Below are 11,076 nucleotides of genomic sequence, written 5' to 3' on the forward strand. Positions count from 1 at the left end.
CGTCCAGTGCCGCATTCAGTTTGCATACAAACAGTTTTCTCTACTGCTTCTAATAACGCCTGGCTAATCCAATGCGCTAGCCTGGCCACTTGTAGAGGTCAAATACATGTGTATTAAACACACTGAGCAGGGAAGGAATGTACTCCCTTTCACTGAGGAAAGGATTAAACAATGATTCACATAATGTACAAAGTTATGACATGTACACAGTAAAATTGAAAAAAAAAATGCTTTGAATTATCAATACTTATATATATTGCCCAATATCTATACATATATGTAATTTAATATTTCATATATTTGAAATGTACATGATATTTTACTTTTAAACCAGCTAGAGATTTAGTTTGTATTCATTTTATGTTATCTCATTCTTTCTTCCATACCCTGTACTTCTAATAATAGAAAAAAGACAGTATATCTCCACTTTGTGCAGATTAGTATGCTTTATAAAAAAAATCATCAATTATTATTCTGTGAATAATTCTGTGTGTACCTGTATACGTATAATGATCAAATCCTATATTGTATTCAAAAGGGGTGGGGGGGGGGGGGTAGTGACTAGTGACCAACGCTACATGTAGGTCCCCACTTTAATAGTGTGATGTCTTTAATCGTGTACATGTAAACCAAAGGAACAAATCAAATGGTTTCTCTTTAGCAATGTTTTTTTATATTCTGTTTGAAATGTTTCACGTTGACTCGTGTATCATTTGTTAAACACGGAATTGTTGAAAACAATGTGTTCAAACTAAACAATGAAACGACCCTGTATATATATATTAACAATAATACATTTCAGTATTAAAATCATTTGTCATTCAATTTCAATCTATTAAAAATTACAGATTGGGGATAAGTTTCACTCAAGTTTCCTAATGAATGCAAAATGTAAAATACACTGTGCACAATTTCATTTTGTGGCCCAGTGAATTAGTCTTCTGACTTTGAAACAGAGGGTCGTGGGTTCGAATCCCAGCCAAGGCATAATTTCCTTCAGCAAGAAATTTATCCACATTGTGCTGCACTCAACCCAGGTGAGGTGAATGTGTACATGTACATGGCAATGATGGCAGGATTAATTCCTTGAATGCACTGAGTGCTGAAAGGCAGCTCAAGCTATTAAAAGCTGGGGTAAAAATAATAAACAATGCACCTCGGAATAGATTATTTCTAGATAGATGGTGCAATATGTAAATGCCTATAAATATTATTATTGTTACTCAAGAAAGAGGGCATCCATACATGTAGCCTGTCATTATTGAAGCTTTCAATTTATCTTTGGTGCATTAATCGTTAATGACTGTATCTCAATAAGCATGATGAAAAAAAAATCACGGGTAAAATGATACATGGCAACTTTTAATTAACTTCTTTCCCCATGTCTTATCATGTTATAATGTATAATGTTTTTTTTTCTTTTCAAAGTGTTAAAAATGAATCTGTATGGTTACCAATTTGAGGATCAAAAGCTAATAATGCTATGGAAGCTGGTACAGATTAATGAATGAAGAAAACATTCATTCCACCAGGGAGTCTAAAGATAAAAAATGTCATTGGTCCATTTAAATTACTAGCCTTAGAATTGAGCTACAATGTACTCTCAAATGTTAACATAAAAAAAATCCATGGCTTGAAGTTCAAGGTTCCAAAATTTGGTACCTTTATAATTGTACCTTTTTATCATATAAACTCATATATATTTATTCATGATAAGCATGAAAATTTATGTAGAAAGCTATTAACAATTGATGCCAATTTGAGGATTATAGGCAAGAAGACATTCATCCCATTAAAGAGCCTCTTGATAAAGCTGTGAAATTAAATTGTCGTTGATCCATCAATTTACATGCTTCACCACCCTATAGATGGTCAACCCATCAATCATTCACGATGCAATCAATGTATATGCCTCACCACCCTATAGATGGTCAACCCATCAATCATTCACGATGCAATCAATTTATATGCCTCACCACCCTATAGATGGTCAACCCATCAATCATTCACGATGCAATCAATTTATATGCCTCACCACCCTATAGATGGTCAACCCATCAATCATTCACGATGCAATCAATTTATATGCCTCACCACCCTATAGATGGTCAACCCATCAATCATTCACGATGCAATCAATTTATATGCCTCACCACCCTATAGATGGTCAACCCATCAATCATTCACGATGCAATCAATTTATATGCCTCACCACCCTATAGATGGTCAACCCATCAATCATTCACGATGCAATCAATTTATATGCCTCACCACCCTATAGATGGTCAACCCATCAATCATTCACGATGCAATCAATTTATATGCCTCACCACCCTATAGATGGTCAACCCATCAATCATTCACGATGCAATCAATGTATACGCCTCACCACCCTATAGATGGTCAACCCATCAATCATTCACGATGCAATCAATGTATATGCCTCACCACCCTATAGATTGTCAACCCATCAATCATTCACGATGCAATCAATTTATATGCCTCACCACCCTATAGATGGTCAACCCATCAATCATTCACGATGCAATCAATGTATATGCCTCACCACCCTATAGATGGTCAACCCATCAATCATTCACGATGCAATCAATTTATATGCCTCACCACCCTATAGATGGTCAACCCATCAATCATTCACGATGCAATCAATGTATATGCCTCACCACCCTATAGATGGTCAACCCATCAATCATTCACGATGCAATCAATGTATATGCCTCACCACCCTATAGATGGTCAACCCATCAATCATTCACGATGCAATCAATTCATATGCCTCACCACCCTATAGATCAGGGGTTCTCAAACTACGGCCCGCGGGCCGGATCCGGCCCGTGGAGCTTCTCAATCCGGCCCGCGAGACTCTGGATTTTTCAATCACTTTTAAGTCACACTATGAAACATAGCTCAATATGATTACATCGTGTATCCATGTCGACCTAACCGTATAATGGCAGTCAAATTAAAAGTTTAGTGGAGTCTTTTCTGTCTGTTCGATCTACTTTCTTATTAGTTGACCAGCGCTGTTCTCACCATGTTTGGATCTATACATACAGGTGCGAAAGTGCATTTTCCACAATGAACATTATAGAGAACTAACTAACCGAAGTTAGTACCTTGACAGGCTAGGGCCGCGGAACGGTTTTCAAAGTGGGGGGGGGGGGGATTGGCCATGCAAAAAATCACAATCATATGGTCATTTTTACGTTTTTGTACATGGTTTTGGAAAAAAAAGTGAGGGGGCTGCCCCCCCCCCCGCCCCTGCTTGACCAGTGAACATTTGCATCAGTGCCTTCGTCTGGCAATTAAACCTTTTGTGTCAAGGTTCAAGCAACTTGTTGCTGACAGACTGTCACTTTCCCCATATTGAAAGTGACTAGGAGACTATCCTTGTTAGAGTCTACAACAGACATGCTCTATTATTCCTTCTACTTTGACTAAAAAAAAATATTGATACTTCAAGCCATTATCTGTGACCCCAATACCAGGTATGTATAGATATAATCTAGATTCCTTTTAACAAAGTACTACAATTTTGTTATCATTTATATTGAATCTCGCTGTATTTTGAAATCTTTTCTAATTTTACCTGCGTTCCATATGAAACTGTTATAAATTTGTTGGATTAAATACTCCAAAATAAGGGCCAGATTGCACATTTTTTTTACAAGTATCCACTTCACCCTGGCCCTTTCAGGTTTACAAGGAGTCTCATCTGGCCCTTCAAAGAAAAAGTTTGAGAACCCCTGCTATAGATGGTCAACCCATCAATCATTCACGATGCAATCAATGTATATGCCTCACCACCCTATAGATGGTCAACCCATCAATCATTCACGATGCAATCAATTTATATGCCTCACCACCCTATAGATGGTCAACCCATCAATCATTCACGATGCAATCAATTTATATGCCTCACCACCCTATAGATGGTCAACCCATCAATCATTCATGATGAAGGACGCATTTTCAATTTTGTTATTAGGTGGTTTCAGACCGCCTCGAAGTTCGCCAGTTCCAGGTATTCTCTGATCGGGAAATTTATCCCGATCAGAAAATACCAGGTATTTTGGCGTTGTGAAAGCAAACTACGCGTAATATCCCCGAAAGAAAATACCCGATAAATAGTAGGTACTTGGCGAAATTACGAGAACTTTCGCGGGGATTTTTCCAAGGTCGTGGGTATTTTGGCGGTCTGAAAGCAAATTACGGGAACTTTTAGCCCAGCGTGTCGTTGGGTGCGGCGCCGTGCATGGGTTGCTGCTGGGCTAGTGATTTTGAATTTCGCGCCTTGCTGCTTATCAGACCATACTGCGCATGCTCGTAACTTCAGGAACTTATCCCGAAGGGTATGTTTCAGGGCGGTGTGAATGCAGGAATAATTAATGGGTATTTTTCAGCCTAAAAAATTCTCGTAATTTAACGGGGATTCTTGTGATCGAGGCGGTTTGAAACCACCTATTAAGGGGTTTTTGGAACTGTGATCCTGCGGAGGAATGTAGATTGTTTTATTTCAACCTTAAAAAGATGGTCCAGGCTGGAGATCTATGTCAATCAATAGAGTAAAATTCACAAAGCAAAATGCTACAAATTTGATCAAAATCTGATAAAATTTATAACAAAGAATTTTTAAGTATTGCATTATTCAGGTGTTAAACAGTTTTTTACATGTAGGCATGTCATTGTGAATTTTCATTAGGTTGGCTAATCATGTCATATCCCACTTGTTCTTTTGTATTTTATTATATGAAATTAGGTTATAATTCAAAACTTTTCTACCAAGAACTAAAACAACTGGATTGACAACTGATTAAATGCATATTTGATTTCATGTAATAACATAAGAGAACGGAAGGTGGGGATGTGACATCATCATCCCACCTAATGAATATTCATGACAATGTGCATATATAACTGTTTTCACAAAATATGATAAACTTTAAAATTCAATAACTTCATTATTTGTTTTTAAAAGAGAATGAAACTCTTGGAGCAAGTTAGCTTTTGTGAAAGCAGAAAAATCAAAGAATAAGATCAACAAAAGTTTGAGTAAAATAGGACTAGCAATAGAAGAGTTATGAGCATTTGAATGTCGAGATCACTAATGCTATGGAGATCCTCCCATTGGCAATGCGACCAAGATCTATGATGTCACAGATGAACAACTCTCCCCTTTTGGACACTGAAAATATACCCCAAAATATCTCGTTTTGCTCATTCTAACCATATGACAAACGATTCATCAATTATATAATGTTGTGAAACCTCTGTACTTGTCCTCTCATAAAGAGAACACCTCACCTTGTGATAGACTCTATAAAAGTGAGAATATAAGTGAAATAAGTACTAAAGTAATGAGGGAGTTGTACGTGTGTGACATCACAGATCTTGGTCGCATTGCCAATGGGAGGATCTACATGGCATTAGTGATCTCAATATTAAAATGCTCATAACTTTCTTATTATTCATTCAATCTTCCTCAAACTTTCAACAATATGTTTCTTTGATTTTTCTCTTTGATATGGATTCAGCTGGTTTCAAGGGTTTCATTCTCCTTTAATATCCGATTTTGATGAAATTTTCAGCATTTTGCTCTGTGAATTTCACTCTATTTATTTCGATTTAAATATTTTCAGCCCGGACCATCCCTTTAATTTGTAAGCCCATCTACATGTACACATGTACATGTTCAACATCAATTTTCTCGTCCACCTAGGGTTCTGGGGAAGAACATGTTTGAAACACAAATAATCAACCTTTATCTTTATTATGGTTCGGAATAACAAATTTACAGTTTAAGCATCATGTGTTTCTGTAACTGTTGATCTTTTCCGCATAACAGAAAGTTAACTTTATAGGCTGGAATGACTAATATGCTAGCAATACAAGCAAAATACAGATAATTTGTTGAATTAAATTCCACAGGCAAAATGCAATAAGCTGATTGTAAGACAAAAGAATATTTTGATCAACAACAACTCATAAAGAATATAATGTTCATGTATGTTTATCAATGCAGCTACTACAATCATTGGAATTTCTCCCTAGGTTAAAATCTAATGAAGATATCAAATCCCTGAAATTTCAATCCTCAATTCACATTGCTGATGGCTGTATTAAAAAGACTGCATTAGAATTTGCATTTGTTTTCGAGGCCGGCCTCAAAACCAAATTGTCTTTGGCTTTGGCCTTGGCTCGGGGCCGAATCACGTGTACAAAGTGTATGGGAAAAAGTTTTAGGCAGCGGCCTCATGACTCAGAACTCATTGCCTGACTACAATCCTGTCCTTTAAATACAGAAATTTTATAGTGAAACATGTTCTTGGGGGGAAATATGAGCTTCACAAGATTTTCATCTGATTCTCATTGATATGTTGTAGGTTTTGGACATTACATTGTACAGTATGCACATTCAAAGTCTTCACAACAGTAATCACAAGGATTTTAGGAAACATTTTTTTAAAATAAAAGTCAATGACATGTCCAAAATTGAATGGATTATAGGTGACAGCAGACTGAGCAGAGTACATTTCAATCCTATTAGAGACTAGCCATAATACATATACATGTAACGGTCACTATAAAACCAGTAAACAAGATTTACAGAATAACTCTTAGACTTACTTATGAAATACTCCTAAGGATATTGTTAGGTCAAATTCTGATGCAACTTTGCTCAAAACATGTCCTTAATCGCACTTCAGCTCATTTCCAATAAAATCTTGCTTTATTCCTCAACAAAATCTTATTTTAGCTATGGGTTTAATCCGTTATAATTCCTTTATTGATTGACACAGTTCTCTCAAAATCTGTATGAGAAAATTCCATATCAGTAAATAAACAGTCAGCAATTCAAGTGTAATAAATGCTGTTTTTCTTCTCTTTCAGTGTCAAACAATGAGATGATGAAATTCATCAGCGATTGAAGATGGACAAAAACAAATGGTTCAGACTCACACTGCTCAGCCAATATCTAAATGGTGGATAATAAAAACTATACACCATCCCACTTCATGCTTTGCCAATATCACAATGTGGAAACTGGATAGTAAAAACTATACACCAGACTCATCCCACCATAAAGATGCCTGAGCAATGTCACATGGTAGATGGTAAAAACTATACACCAACCACTGAAGAAGCATGTATCCAAATAAGATTCATCTAAAAAGCCACCTGCTCATTACATAGATGTAGAGCACAGAAGGGCACAATGCATCAACGCCAATCAGTCCAAACCCATCGCACACTAATGCTGATACGTAACATCGCTCAGTACAAGCATGCTCATTATATTTTGGCGAGGAATCCCACACACTGCTCCATATAGTGCCTTCACACAGTCACCCACCCTCCCCCACACACGAATGCCCACCCACGCACATGCCCCTAGCTCACACACACACACACACGCACACACAGTCATACAGTGTATAAAGGTATGAGTGTGTGGATTGATAATATAGGATGTATCATAAGGAAGACACTGAAGAGTGCTTTGTGTAGACACACTATGCTTCACACACAATGCGAAGACACTGATAGTTACATGTACCTACAAAACAAAATCTTAAACATGGGACTGGGAGCAAATTCTCAGTCTGCCAATCAGATATTTAAAAGAGGATTATATTTTTAGTCTATTTTAATCAGCTACATGTACCACTCACAATCACTGACAAATGCTTTGTTTTCTTTATAAGATCCATCTTCAAAAGAAATCTTCGAAGTGCTAAAGTTAATTTTGTACTCTCTTTAATATGAAAGATACACATTGGTAGAAAGAAATGTTGCATGTAGGTGAAGGATACATGGAAACTATGAAACGAGTGGATAATATATCTTTGAAAGAAAAACAAATGAACATAAAATGAATGAAACTACACTTCATTAAAAAAAGACTGAGAGATGAATTGATGCATTCAACTTTCAAATACTGGGTTTAGGATGTAAGGTACATGTATCCATTTGTACACTAATACCCAAATATATACTGCACACATATTGAATTGAAATGGGCAAATGAGAACTCAGCCCGGTTTATATTGGTATAATAAGAACAAGGTCATGTATGAGTCAGTTCATATCTACTCTAGATCAGGGGTCTGTTTTTTTATAAAACTGGTTATAAGAACGAATTTGCAAAAACAGTTATAAGCTACTGATATCCTCCAATTTGATTGGCCGATATAAATTTTCTTACAGAAATCTTGCATTTGTTATTATAACAAGTCTTTATAAAACGGGACCCTTGTCATTGGTGGAAAAGATCTGTGATCAGTTGCAAACTTCATGATAAAAAAATATTCTGGTTGGTTTATATTGGTGTATGTTATGAACGTCTTCAACAAAATATTACAAACATAAATCATTGTTTTTGTTTATTCTCGTCGGCATCAGGGCCCTGGGAACAATCATGTAAATTTTACAAGTCCCCAAAAAGGGGTTTTTCACTACAAAATGAAGTTTATTTTGGTCCTGCAAAATCTGACAAACAAAATAAGGGTATCACTACAAAAATATAGGTCATTTTGCTTTAAATATCTCTCCATTTAATTATTTAACACCTACCAGAATTCCAGGGGGTGCTGCCTATGGAGAACAACCCCCGCTTCCTAGGGACATGGTTGCCTGAAAGGATTTGAAGGCAAAGTCTTGTTTATTATGACCTCAAGTACAAAATTAAATATTAGTCTTTTATCCTGTACATTGCAAAATGGGAGGCAAAACTGAGATATTATTCTAACTTAATGAAGATTAATAAAGGCTCTATTTTAGCCCAGGACCATTCTCAGGGATATCCTGTTTGGACCTTAATGCCCTTCTTCATCTTTGAGGAGACAGCATATTTCTGTCATCTCAAATGTCAACGTATGCGATATGTGAACTCAATGTCCCAGCTTTCGTGCATGGACAAAAATGTCAGTTCCAAGAAAATTGTTTCAAGTGTGAGATGATATATTTCTTTTTCAAGATCTGACACACAGGTTTATATCTAGCAAACTTGTGGAAGAGCCATGGTGTAGTGGTTCTAACTCTTGCCTTGTAAACAGAGGGTCGTGTGTTCGAATCCCACCGCGGTCTGGCGTCCTAGGGCAAGGCGTTAATCCACACTTTGTCACTCTCAATGCTAAATGGGTACCCGGTAGGGTGTGGAGGTCATCGTAGCTTGTCCAGTACGGTGTGCGCCTCACCGGCGACTGACTGGAATACTCCCCAGGGAGTGGAGGATGTGCACAAATTGTGTGCGGGAATGACTGATTGAATGCGATGACCGGGGTAATATCTGTAAAGCGCTTAGACAAGTCGTTCCGATGTATCAAGCGCTCTATAAAAGCAGATTATTATTATCAATATTATTATCATTATTATTGAACGAGCATACCTGTAGCATTAATTGAGCAGAGTGTGGGTTAAATGATCAGAATATAAAACATGATCTTTCCAATGCTGGTAAAATTATCCCCCATGGTAAAGGATAAAGCAAGGAATAGAGTATAAAACATGGAGACGAAATTATCTTGAAATCAATCGAGCAGTACACAAGTTAATATTCCAGTTTGTGGTGATAGCGATGATATGCACCCCTTTGATAATACACACAGATGAAGCAAGGATCAAAACCTTGGGGTGTAACGTATGTATAGAGGCCTACGCACCAACGCTCGGCCTCTACTATTGATTACAACTTAATTAAATTTGCGTACATGTTGAAGGGGGTTTCACAGGACAGACACTACCAAGAGGCACCTACAGAAATGCCAATGAAGACAGAAGATTGTATCCTGGGGACAGGTTACCAGGAGCGGGGGGGAGGGGGGGTGTAGAGATACGATTGATTCTTACAATTGATTGTATTTTCTTGTGTGCACACAGTGCACATAGTTTATAAATGTGCCAGCACAAATAAGGCTTTGCCTTTCTACAAGTACATGTAGTTGCCTCCTAATTTTTTTTCCAATGTTTTCTAGGTTATCAAATGTTGCATCATTTTATGATTCTTCCAGGAAATGTGCAATATGTTAACTCTGAATGCGTATATTAAAAGCCTTGTATGTTAACTCTGAAAGTACATAAACATTGTTTTTTTATGAGGAATGAAATAAAACCTATCAAGTGAAATCAAATCAAATCAGTTGACTATAGCCCGATACCATAGCCCTATACAGTGCGTATAAAAAAAAACGGGACAGATTTGAAAAGTCTATAAAATTTTTGTTTCAAATTATGATGTCTATATTTTGGTGTTAATAGGTGCTACGAAGTCCTATCTTTCAAATGCCATTAAAAAAATAAAGTTTTGTTCATGCTTGAGCGAACACGGAATGTTTTTGTCTGAGGTTAAAAAGGAGGCTTGCACCAAAATTGCATAAAATGATAACTATGATGATCCGACTTCTTGCTAATCAGCAGACTTCCTCTTAACCTTCCTCTTAACACAGAACATAATGGATACAGCAGACAAGCAAAATTTTGGGGTGGCTTCATCCGTTTTCATCACTCCAGACAATGGACAAAATAGGCGAACAATGAAATCACAGTGGACGGATAAAAGTGCACAACGGATACTGTTTTCCAATGGATGGCAAGATTCTTTTCCGTTTTACACCTCTCTGTGTCCATAAGTGCAGTTGGACTAAGCCTTAAGATGTTGCTTTGGGGCGAAAAATTAAAAAATGTGCAGACCAACCATAACTTTCATTTTTCTTGCCTAGAATACTTGGAAGTAGGGGAGATCAGGGTTAGTTGGAATGCGGGGTAAGTTGAAACATTGTAATTTTCTTTAATACCTGTAAAATATATTTTATTACAATGTTTCAACTTAATACCCCGCATTCCAACTAACCCCGATCTCCCCTACTGTGCTACTGTACACTGTATATATAGCAAACGTTCGCTTGACTAAAAACAAAAGAATAATTTGACTGACTGACCCATTTTTCTTATCTTTGACAGCAAACAACCATAAAAGAATACTACAGTATTATACCTGGGGCCTGTTTCATAAAGGACTTGCAACTGTTGTAACTTTGCCATAATGGCAACTGCCAT

Source organism: Lytechinus pictus, chromosome 6 (genome assembly GCF_037042905.1).
Source record: "Lytechinus pictus isolate F3 Inbred chromosome 6, Lp3.0, whole genome shotgun sequence".
NCBI classification, from domain to species: Eukaryota; Metazoa; Echinodermata; class Echinoidea; order Temnopleuroida; family Toxopneustidae; genus Lytechinus; species Lytechinus pictus.